At 46.5% G+C, this 9674-nt stretch overlaps 1 pseudogene; it reads right to left on the bottom strand.

Annotated features, from left to right (window-relative positions):
• Positions 1–3228: 3228 nt before the first annotated feature.
• LOC141107352 (histone H2A type 2-B-like) lies at positions 3229–5356 on the bottom strand (annotated as a pseudogene).
• Positions 5357–9674: the final 4318 nt, after the last annotated feature.

Below are 9674 nucleotides of genomic sequence, written 5' to 3'. Positions count from 1 at the left end.
CTACTCCCTCACCTTGTGCAGGGTGACTGGTCTCCGCCCCTCTTCTGTAGGTATCTTGTAGTGAGTGGAGCCTGCTGGGTCCCTCCCACAGATCTACTCCCTCACCTTGTGCAGGGTGACTGGTCTTGTCTCCGCCCCTCTTCTGTAGTTTTTTGCAGGCATCCTGTAGTGGGTGGAGCCTGCTGGGCCCCTCCCACAGCTCTACTCCCTCACCTTGTGCAGGTTAACTGCTCTGGTCTCTGCCCCTCTTCTGTAGTTTTCTGCAGGCATCCTGTAGAGGGTGGAGCCTGCTGGGCCCCTCCCACAGCTCTACTCCCCTCACCTTGTGCAGGGTGACTGGTCTGGTCTACGCCCCTCTTCTGTAGATTTCTGCAGGCACCCTGTAGTGGATGGAGCCTGCTGGGCCCCTCCCACAGCTCTACTTCCTCACCTTGTGCAGGTTGACTGGTCTGGTCTACGCCCACTTCTGTCGATTTCTGCAGGCACCCTGTAGTGGGTGGAGCTGCCCCTCCCACAGTTCCAATCCCCTCACCTTGTGTAAGGTGACTGGTCTGGTCTCTGCCCCTCTTCTGTAGATTTCTGCAGGAACCCTGTAGTGGGTGGAGCCACCTCTCCCACAGCTCTGCTCTCTCACCTTGTGCGGGGTGACTGGTCTGGTCTCCGCCCCTCTTCTGTAGTTTTCTGCAGACACCCTGTAGTGGGTGGAGCCGCCACTCCCACAGCTCTACTCCCCTCACCTTGTGCAGGTTGACTGGTCTGGTCTCCGCCCCTCTTCTGTAGTTTTCTGCAGGCATCCTGTAGTAGGTGGAGCCTGCTGGGCTCCTCCCACAGCTCTACTCCTTTACCTTATGCAGGTTGATTGTCTGGTCTCCGCTTCTCTTCTGTAGATTTCTGCAGGCACCCTGTAGTGGGTGGAGCCACCCCTCCCACAGCTCTACTCCCCTTACCTTATGCAGGTTGACTGGTCTGGTCTCCGCCCCTCTTCTGTAGTTTTCTGCAGGCATCCTGTAGTGGGTGGGGCCTGCTGCCCCCCCCCCACAGCTCTACTCCCTCACCATGTGCAGGTTGACTGGTCTGGTCTACGCCCCCTTCCGTAGATTTCTGCAGGCACCCTGTAGTGGGTGGAGCCGCCCCTCCCACAGTTCTACTCCCCTCACCTTGTGCAGGTTGACTGGTCTGGTCTCCGCCCCCCTTCTGTAGTTTTCGGCAGGCACCCTGTAGTGGGTGGAGCCGCCCCTCCCACAGCTCTACTCTCCTCACCTTGTGTAGGGTGACTGGCCTGGTCTCCGCCCTCTTCTGTAGTCTTCTGCAGGCACCCTGTAGTGGGTGGAGCCGCCCCTCCCACAGCTCTACTCTCCTCACCTTGTGTAGGGTGACTGGCCTGGTCTCCGCCCCCCTTCTGTAGTTTTCTGCAGGCATCCTGTAGCAGGTGGAGCCTGCTGGGCCCCTCCCAAAGGTCTGCTCTCTGCACAGGCTCAGTATATGATGATGTCACTGTTAATTTTACAAGGTAATATCTTGGGTCTCTAATGGCATTTTGCACATAAAATGGATTTATATCATGTGTGACTACCGAGGGAATTTATTTCAATAAAGATTTGTGTGTCCCAATTTAGTTGTAAGTTGGAATCTCTCGTATATATTTTCCATGTTTAGCGATGCACAGAGACTTTATTCTCTTGTATAACAAAGTCAGTACAAAGACGCACACGCTGTTTGCTTTCACATGCTAAATATATAGAATAAAACCCGCTCGCCCGTCATTCCCTCTGTACAGGGCCATATGCTCACATTAACACATAATCAGTCAAAGTAGGGAAGAGTCGTGCTGAAGCCCAGCGAGCCGCGTTTAGCAGACATTGAAAGAGAATTGACTGCGTGTTTTTTTTTCGGTTAACACGCGTTTCATGTAAATACTGTAATGTTTTGCGAAAAAGCTATTTTTGAAGCTGTAGCCATGCTATCCTGGGCTCGGCACCTGAGGACAGCAGACAGGAGACATAATCGGTGCGTCAAGAATTCCACGTCTAACAGAACCAAGATGGGTTCAATCCGATCCTACAAAGTGCATGGATTCAACTATTGAAGATTTAATTCCTTTGTGACTTCATCCTTATTATCAATAGATAACTGGCCCAAAATAGTTTAAAATAATCATTTTTTTAAATATAGCTGTCTATTTCATGCTATTACCATAACTTACTACCAAAGAACAACCCCCAAAAAATTCTCATGCTCCTGATTATCGCAGCAATACCACATACAGTCCCTTGGCTTTTTACCTATTTTGTTACATTACAGCCTTTGGTTCAATGTTTTTTTTTTAATCTGAATTATATGTGATGGATCAGAACACAATAGTCTAAGTTGGTGAAGTAAAATTAGAAAAATATATACATAAAACTATTTTTCAGAAATAAAAAACTGATAATTGACATGTGCGTATGTATTCACCCCCCTTTGTTATGAAGCCCATAAAAAAGCTCTGGTGCAACCAATTACCTTCAGAAGTCCCATAATTAGTGAAATGATGTCCCCCTGTGTGCAATCTAAGTGTCACATGACCTGTCATTACATAGACACACCTTTGTGAAAGGCCCCAGAGGCTGCAACACCTAAGCAAGAGGCACCACTAACCAAACACTGCCATGAAGACCAAGGAACTCTCCAAACAAGTAAGGGACAATGTTGTTGAGAAGTACAAGTCAGGGTTAGGTTATAAAAAATATCCAAATCTTTGATGATCCCTAGGAGCCCCATCAAATCTATCATAACCAAATGGAAAGAACATGGCACAACAGCAAACCTGCCAAGAGACGGCCGCCCACCGAAACTCACAGACCAGGCAAGGAGGGCATTAATCAGAGAGGAGCACAGAGACCTAAGGTAACCCTGGAGGAGCTGCAGAGTTCCACAGCAGAGACTGGAGTATCTGTACATAGGACAACAATAAGCCGTACGCTCCATAGAGTTGGGCTTTATGGCAGAGTGGCCAGAAGAAAGCCATTACTTTCAGCAAAAAACAAAATGGCATGTTCTGCAAGGAAAGAAAGATACAATGTATCCTGTATTTGTTGAGCTAGAATACTAGATGGACCTGTGTATTTTTTTGACCAGATTAACTATGTAACTATTTATCTGTTTCTCCATTCCAAGGAGAAACAAGAAAAAAAACAAAATACATGGGCAGTCTTGTGACTGCTCACTAATGTAGAGAATGGATCTGGTTTACCTGGCCTTGGAGGGCTTGTGGCTTCCAGTCTTCCTGGACAGCAGCATGACCTGGATGTTGGGCAGGACTCCTCCCTGAGCAATTGTGATACCGCCCAGCAGCTTGTTGAGCGCCTCATCCTTGCGGACTTTGTTGTGGGCAGTGTTGCCGGCCAGCTCAAAGATCTCAGATACTTGAAAGTGGCAGGCAGATAGATGGCAGCTCCGGTCCTGACCCGCTCCACATAGTTGCCCTTCTTGAGCAGGCGATAAACTCGACCAACTGGGAACTGCAGACCACACATGGGATGATCGTGTCTTGGTCTTAGCCCGAGTCTTGCCTCCTTGTTTGCCGTGTCCAGACACAATTTCACTGCTAGACCTTTGATCACTGTGATAGCCAATCAGACACTGTCACAGCGATCAGGTGACTGGGAATTGGGAGTCCCATTTGCTTGGTGAGAGCCGTGTGCAGCACGCTCCTGGCTCAAAGACAGGTATGCGTATATGCAGCCTCATGGGAGAAGACCCACTTCCGTGAGGCCACATATATATATATATATGTAGGGTCGGTGCTAAGGGGTTAACCTTCATGCTGAAATCTAGGCAAGCTTCTAAATACACAGAGGAAATACACTATATTGTCAAAAGTATTGGGACACCCACCTTTACACGCACATGAACTTTAATGGCATCCCAGTCTTAGTTCGTAGGGTTCAATATTGAGTTGGCCCACCCTTTTGCAGCTATAACAGCTTCAACTCTTCTGGGAAGGATGTCCACAAGGTTTAGGTGTGTGTCTATGGGAATGTTTGACCATTCTTCCAGAAGCGCATGTGTGAGGTCAGGCACTGATGTTGGACGAGAAGGCCTGGCTCGCCGTCTCTGCTCTAATTCATCCCAAAGGTGTTGGTATGCTGTCAATTAACTTCTGGGCCACATCCTGACTGATGTCAGCCCATTCTTGCATAATCAATGCTTGGAGTTTGTCAGAATTTGTGGGGTGTTTTTTTTTGTTCACCCGCCTCTTGAGGACTGACCACAAGTTCTCAATGGGATTAAGGTCTGGGGAGGCTCCTGGCCATGCACCCAATATTTCAATGTTTTGTTCCCAAGCCACTTAGTTATCACTTTTGCATTATGGCGAGGTGCTCCATCATTCTGGAAAAGACATTGTTCCTCACAAAACTGTTTTGTTTGTTTTGGATGGTTGGGAGAAGTTGCTCTCAGAGGAGGTTCTTGTACCATTCTTTATTCATGGCTGTGGCAAAATTGTGAGTGAGCCCACTCCCTTGGCTGAGAAGCAACCCCACACATGATTGGTCTCAGGATGCTTTACTGTTGGCATGACACAGGACTAATGGTAGCGCTCACCTTTTCTTCCCCGGACAAGGTTTTTTCCGGATGCCCCAAACAATCGGAAAGGGGATTCATCAGAGAAAATGACTTTCCCCCAGTCCTCAGCAGTCCAATCCCTGTACCTTTTGCAGAACATCAGTCTGTCCCTGATGTTTTTTCTGGAGAGAAGTGGCTTCTTTGCTGCCCTTCTTGACACCAGGCCATCCTCCAAAGGTCTTCTCCTCACGGTGCGTGCCGATGTCCTCAAACCTGCCTGCCGCCATTCCTGAGCAAGCTCTGCACTGGTGGTGCCCCCCCAATCCCGCAGCTGAATACAACTGTAGGAGACGGTCCTGGCATTTGCAGGACTTCCTTGGTTGCCCTGATGCCTTCTTCACAAATGGCAGTGGAAATGTATTTTTACGGGATTAAGTTCATTTTCATGGCAATTCATCTGATCACTCTTCAAAACATTCTATCGTATATATGCAAATTTCCATAATAAAAACCGAAGCAGCAGACTTTGTGAAAATTAATATTTGTGTCATTCTCAAAACTTTTGGTCATGGCTGTATACACTGTCACTGTATTAATGACACTGGCTGGGAAGGCTAGGTTGATCAAGGGGTTAATTGCGTGCCTAACAATGTGTACTGCTTTTTACCACAGATCGATTTGTTTCTTTTCCCTGCTTTGCAGGGCGAAATCCATGTAAAAAAAAAGAAAGACACCAGCAATGGAATAAGAAAGCCCGGACCGCTGATCTCACCATCTGCATATTTCTGTAATCAAGGCATTTATCCACCATAGTCACCGGGGATTTCACGGCTCATTTACGCCGGCGTCCTGGAAGCTGTTGGCTCCTATTTCCAGAGCCGTACAATTCAGCACAGGAGGAGAAATAAAGATGCGGCATTATACAGGAGATTGCATATATACATTGAAAACAGCGGGCTCCCTCTCCGCCAACATGGTGTAGAAGCAATTAAGTTTTCAGCGACAATCTTTACACGCCTGTTTTGTAAAAGGAAGCAATTGCCTCCCCGCTCTCCGTGGTGGCTCCCCGCCCTGAGACGGAGAGAGTTGCCGCTCGGCAACCCGAGACCAATCACTCACCGTGACTATTTTTTAATACGTATGCAATAATTACAATGTAAGTGGAAGAGCCGAGGTCTTCACAACTACTAAATGTCAGGAGGAACATTTGTGATGAACCCCAACTAGCTAGATATTCCCTAGAAGGGGTGACTGCGGGCTAAATTTTAACCACTTGATCTCCAGAAGGTTTTACCCCCTTCATGACCAGGGCATTTTTTTTGCTATGCAGAAGAACTGCGCTGTTTTAACCACTTAACCACTTGCCGACCGCTGCACGCCGATATACGTCGGCACAATGGCAGCGGTGGGCAAATGGACGTACCTGTACGTCCTCTTTGAACCACTTTGCCCTGGACCATTTGGCTGCCCAAAGACCAGAGCACTTTTTGCGATTCGGCACTGCGTCGTTTTAACTGACAATTGCGCGGTCGGGCGGAGTTGCACCCAAACAAAATCGACGTCCTTTTTTTCCCACAAATAGAGCTTTCTTTTGGTGGTATTTGATCACCTCTGCGATATTTATTTTTTGCGCACTATAAGCAAAAAAAGAGCGACAATTTAGAAAAAAAAACGCATTATTTTGTACTTTTTGCTATAATAAATATCCCCATTTTTTAAAAAAAAGCTAATTTTTTTTCTTTTGGTGGTATTTGATCTCCTCTGCGGTTTTTATTTTTTGCGCTATAAGCAAAAAAAGAGTGAAAATTTAGAAAAAAAACACAATATTTTGTACTTTTTGCTATAATAAATATCCAGAGCACTTTTTGCGATTCGGCACTGCGTCGCTTTAACTGATAATTGCGGGGTCGTGCGGCGTTGCACCCAAACAAAACTGACGTCCTTTTTTTCCCCCACAAACAGAGCTTTCTTTTGGTGGTATTTTACCACCTCTGCGGTTTTTATTTTTTGCGCTATAAGCAAAAAAAGAGCCAAAAAAAAACGCAATATTTTGTACTTTTTGCTATAATAAATATCCCCATTTTTTTTTAAAAAAAAGCTAATTTTTCCTCAGTTTAGGCCGATATGAATTCTTCTACATATTTTTAGTAAAAAAAAAAAAAAATTGCAATAAGGGTATATTGATTGGTTTGCGCAAAAGTTATAGCGTCTACAAAATAGGGGATAGATTTATGGCATTTTTACTTTCAAAATGTTTTATTGGTTTTCCAAAAATATAAACAATATAAAATAATGAGAAGTATAGCAAAACATTACATTACGTTCCCCTGAGGGGGGTGCAAGACAAGCCTAAAACATTAAGTAAGAATCTAGCACACATCTTACACATTGACAGGTACCTAAGAAGCTACTGTAACTCTTTCAATTATGTGTAATCCGCCCGGCCTGCGGCCAATAATGGGGAGGGGCGAGGAGAGGTTCCGCCGGCACCCGAAAAGGGATCACGCTGTGCCCGGCCGAATCTCAACGAGCCACCCAAATCGAATCTTCGCCAGTTAGGCCTGGGGTCTAGGATAAACAATGAGGGTGCTATAACCTGATTTGCTAGCCCCAGAGGAAGAGACCTCCCTCTGCGGGACTGATTGCACTTAAATCGGGGGAACTTTCCTAGTACCTTAGAGGGTTAAGCAGAAGGGGGGTGTAAAGAGGGGAGGGGAGAGGAAAAGAGAGGGGGTGGAGAAGAGAGGTAAAGAGTAGAGAGCCTATCAACGGGAGAGGACCACGCCTCCCTTTGTAAACCGAGGAATTTTACGGTTGAACTCCCGGTATAAGGGAAATGCCCATATACTTCGCCCAAGGCTCCCAAATAGCTTCAAATTGCGCTTTGGTGTTGTGGAGAATGCTGGAGAGTTTCTCTTGGGACATAATCCAAGATATTTTACGAGTAGCGGCCTTGACGGAAACCTTGGGTTGTTTCCAAGTTTTGGCAATGGTTAGTTTGGCACCAAGGAGGATGAAATGTATTAGTTTACGCGTATGTTTTGGTGTTTTGGGTAAGTTTGCATTGAGGAGGGCTATGGCTGGGATTTTCGGGATTTGAACTTTATGGCAATTTTATTATTATAATTTTTTACTAGTAATGGCAGCGACCTATGATTTTTATCGGGACTGCGACATTATGGCGGACACATCAGGCACTTTTGACACATTTTTGGGACCATTGGGACCAGTGCCGTAGGGCGGCACCTCTGTGCCGAAATACGTGATCCGCCTCTTCAGGGTTTCCGCCACTGGCTTTCTCCCGCTGTGATCACGCACATCGGGATCCGTTCAGTGGTTGCGGCGGACTCTATGTCTGCCAGCACCCTCCCAATGATTCATCAGACAGGCAGAATGGCAGTTACCATGAAAAACTGGGAAAACGTATTGACTCGAGTATAAGCCTAGGGTGGGAAATGCAACAGCTACTGGGTAAATGATGCCCATCTGCAGCCTCACTGTGCCCATCTGCAGCCTCATTGTGCCCACCTGCAGCCTCACTGTGCCCATCTGCAGTCTCATTGTGCCCACCTGGAGCCTCACTGTGTCCATCTGCAGCCTCATTGTGCCCATCTGCAGCCTCACTGTACCCATTTGCAGCCTCACTGTGCCCATTTGCAGCCTCATTGTGCCCATCTGCAGCCTCACTGTACCCATTTGCAGCCTTACTGTGCCCATTTGCAGCCTCACTGTGCCCATCTGCAGCCTCACTGTGCCCATTTGCAGCCTCATTGTGCCCATCTGCAGCCTCACTGTGCCCATCTGCAGCCTCACTGTGCCCATTTGCAGCCACACTGTGCCCATTTGCAGCCTCACTGTGCCCATTTGCAGCCTCACTGTGCCTATTTGCAGCCTCACTGTGCCCATCTGCAGCCTCACTGTGCCCATTTGCAGCCTCATCGTGCCCATCTGCAGCCTCACTGTGCCCATCTGCAGCCGTACTGTGCATATCTGCAGCCTCACTGTGCCCATTTGCAGCCTCACTGTGCCTATTTGCAGCCTCACTGTGCCCATCTGCAGCCTCATTGTGCCCATCTGCAGCTGTACCTGTGATAACTAAAACAGTGGGTGTTTTCCGCTGTGTCATGCGGTCTGTTCGGCCATCCATTGTAACACCCGCCTCCTCCTCATCCGCGATAGACGGAACACTGATACAGTTTGCCAAAAACAAAATATGATAGGGGTATATGGCGCTACCTATACACTAAGGGCACTAGAGGTATGAGAAGGGGTGAGGGGCTGTGCCAGGGGTGTACTAAGGACTGTACCCTACGTGTACAATCAACACCAAGCCTCAGCTCCTATATCACAACCTGATAACCTCTACCCAGTGCCTAATGTGGAAATATTACTTATATATGTGTGTAAATATGTGAAAGACACACATCCTGAAAAGATCATATAGGTGATAAAGAATAAAAGGTTTATGATAAATTCCTAAACTACGGTACCACAAGGGCTACCCCTAAATTGCATAGTGCTATGTGCGTACAAATACGTGAATACCACCATAAAAAATTACATAACATATATCTTAGCAAATAGAATAATAATATAAAAATGTGCATAGTCAGGCAAAAATTATTCTATGAGTGCCCGGTGATGTTACATCCAGTAGAGGTTAAACATAAATAATGTCCCAAATGTCCAAAAACCCATAGAAAAAAAAGGGAAAAAAACAAATTAAAAAAAATAGTAAGATCAAAACATCACCAAGGGGTGTGTACACGACTCTATATATATGTAGATTAAAAAATAGCAGTCCACATGTAGATATTAACCAGGTAGTGTACTTGGAGGTAGCAGAGATCATCATAGGTGACTTCAGTGCTTGCAGTATATCCAAGTGACTTAAGTGCTCCCCTTCAAGGGTCCCCACTCCCCGAATCCCATCACCCCTGCAGGGGTAATACCCATAAGTGTTGCACTCTATAAGGCCAGTCCACCAGAGTGTCTGCTATGTAGACCCCAAAAACATATACCTCATAGAAGAAAAAGATTGGCTCCCATTGTGTAGTAAAAAAGTTATAGTTCGTCCGTTTATTAAAAAGTAAAACAGCATACATAAAACATAAGCAGCGTTCGAGTCT

Source organism: Aquarana catesbeiana, linkage group LG09 (assembly GCF_042186555.1).
Source record: "Aquarana catesbeiana isolate 2022-GZ linkage group LG09, ASM4218655v1, whole genome shotgun sequence".
Lineage (NCBI taxonomy): Eukaryota > Metazoa > Chordata > Amphibia > Anura > Ranidae > Aquarana > Aquarana catesbeiana.
This window is presented reverse-complemented; position numbering and strand designations above follow the sequence as displayed.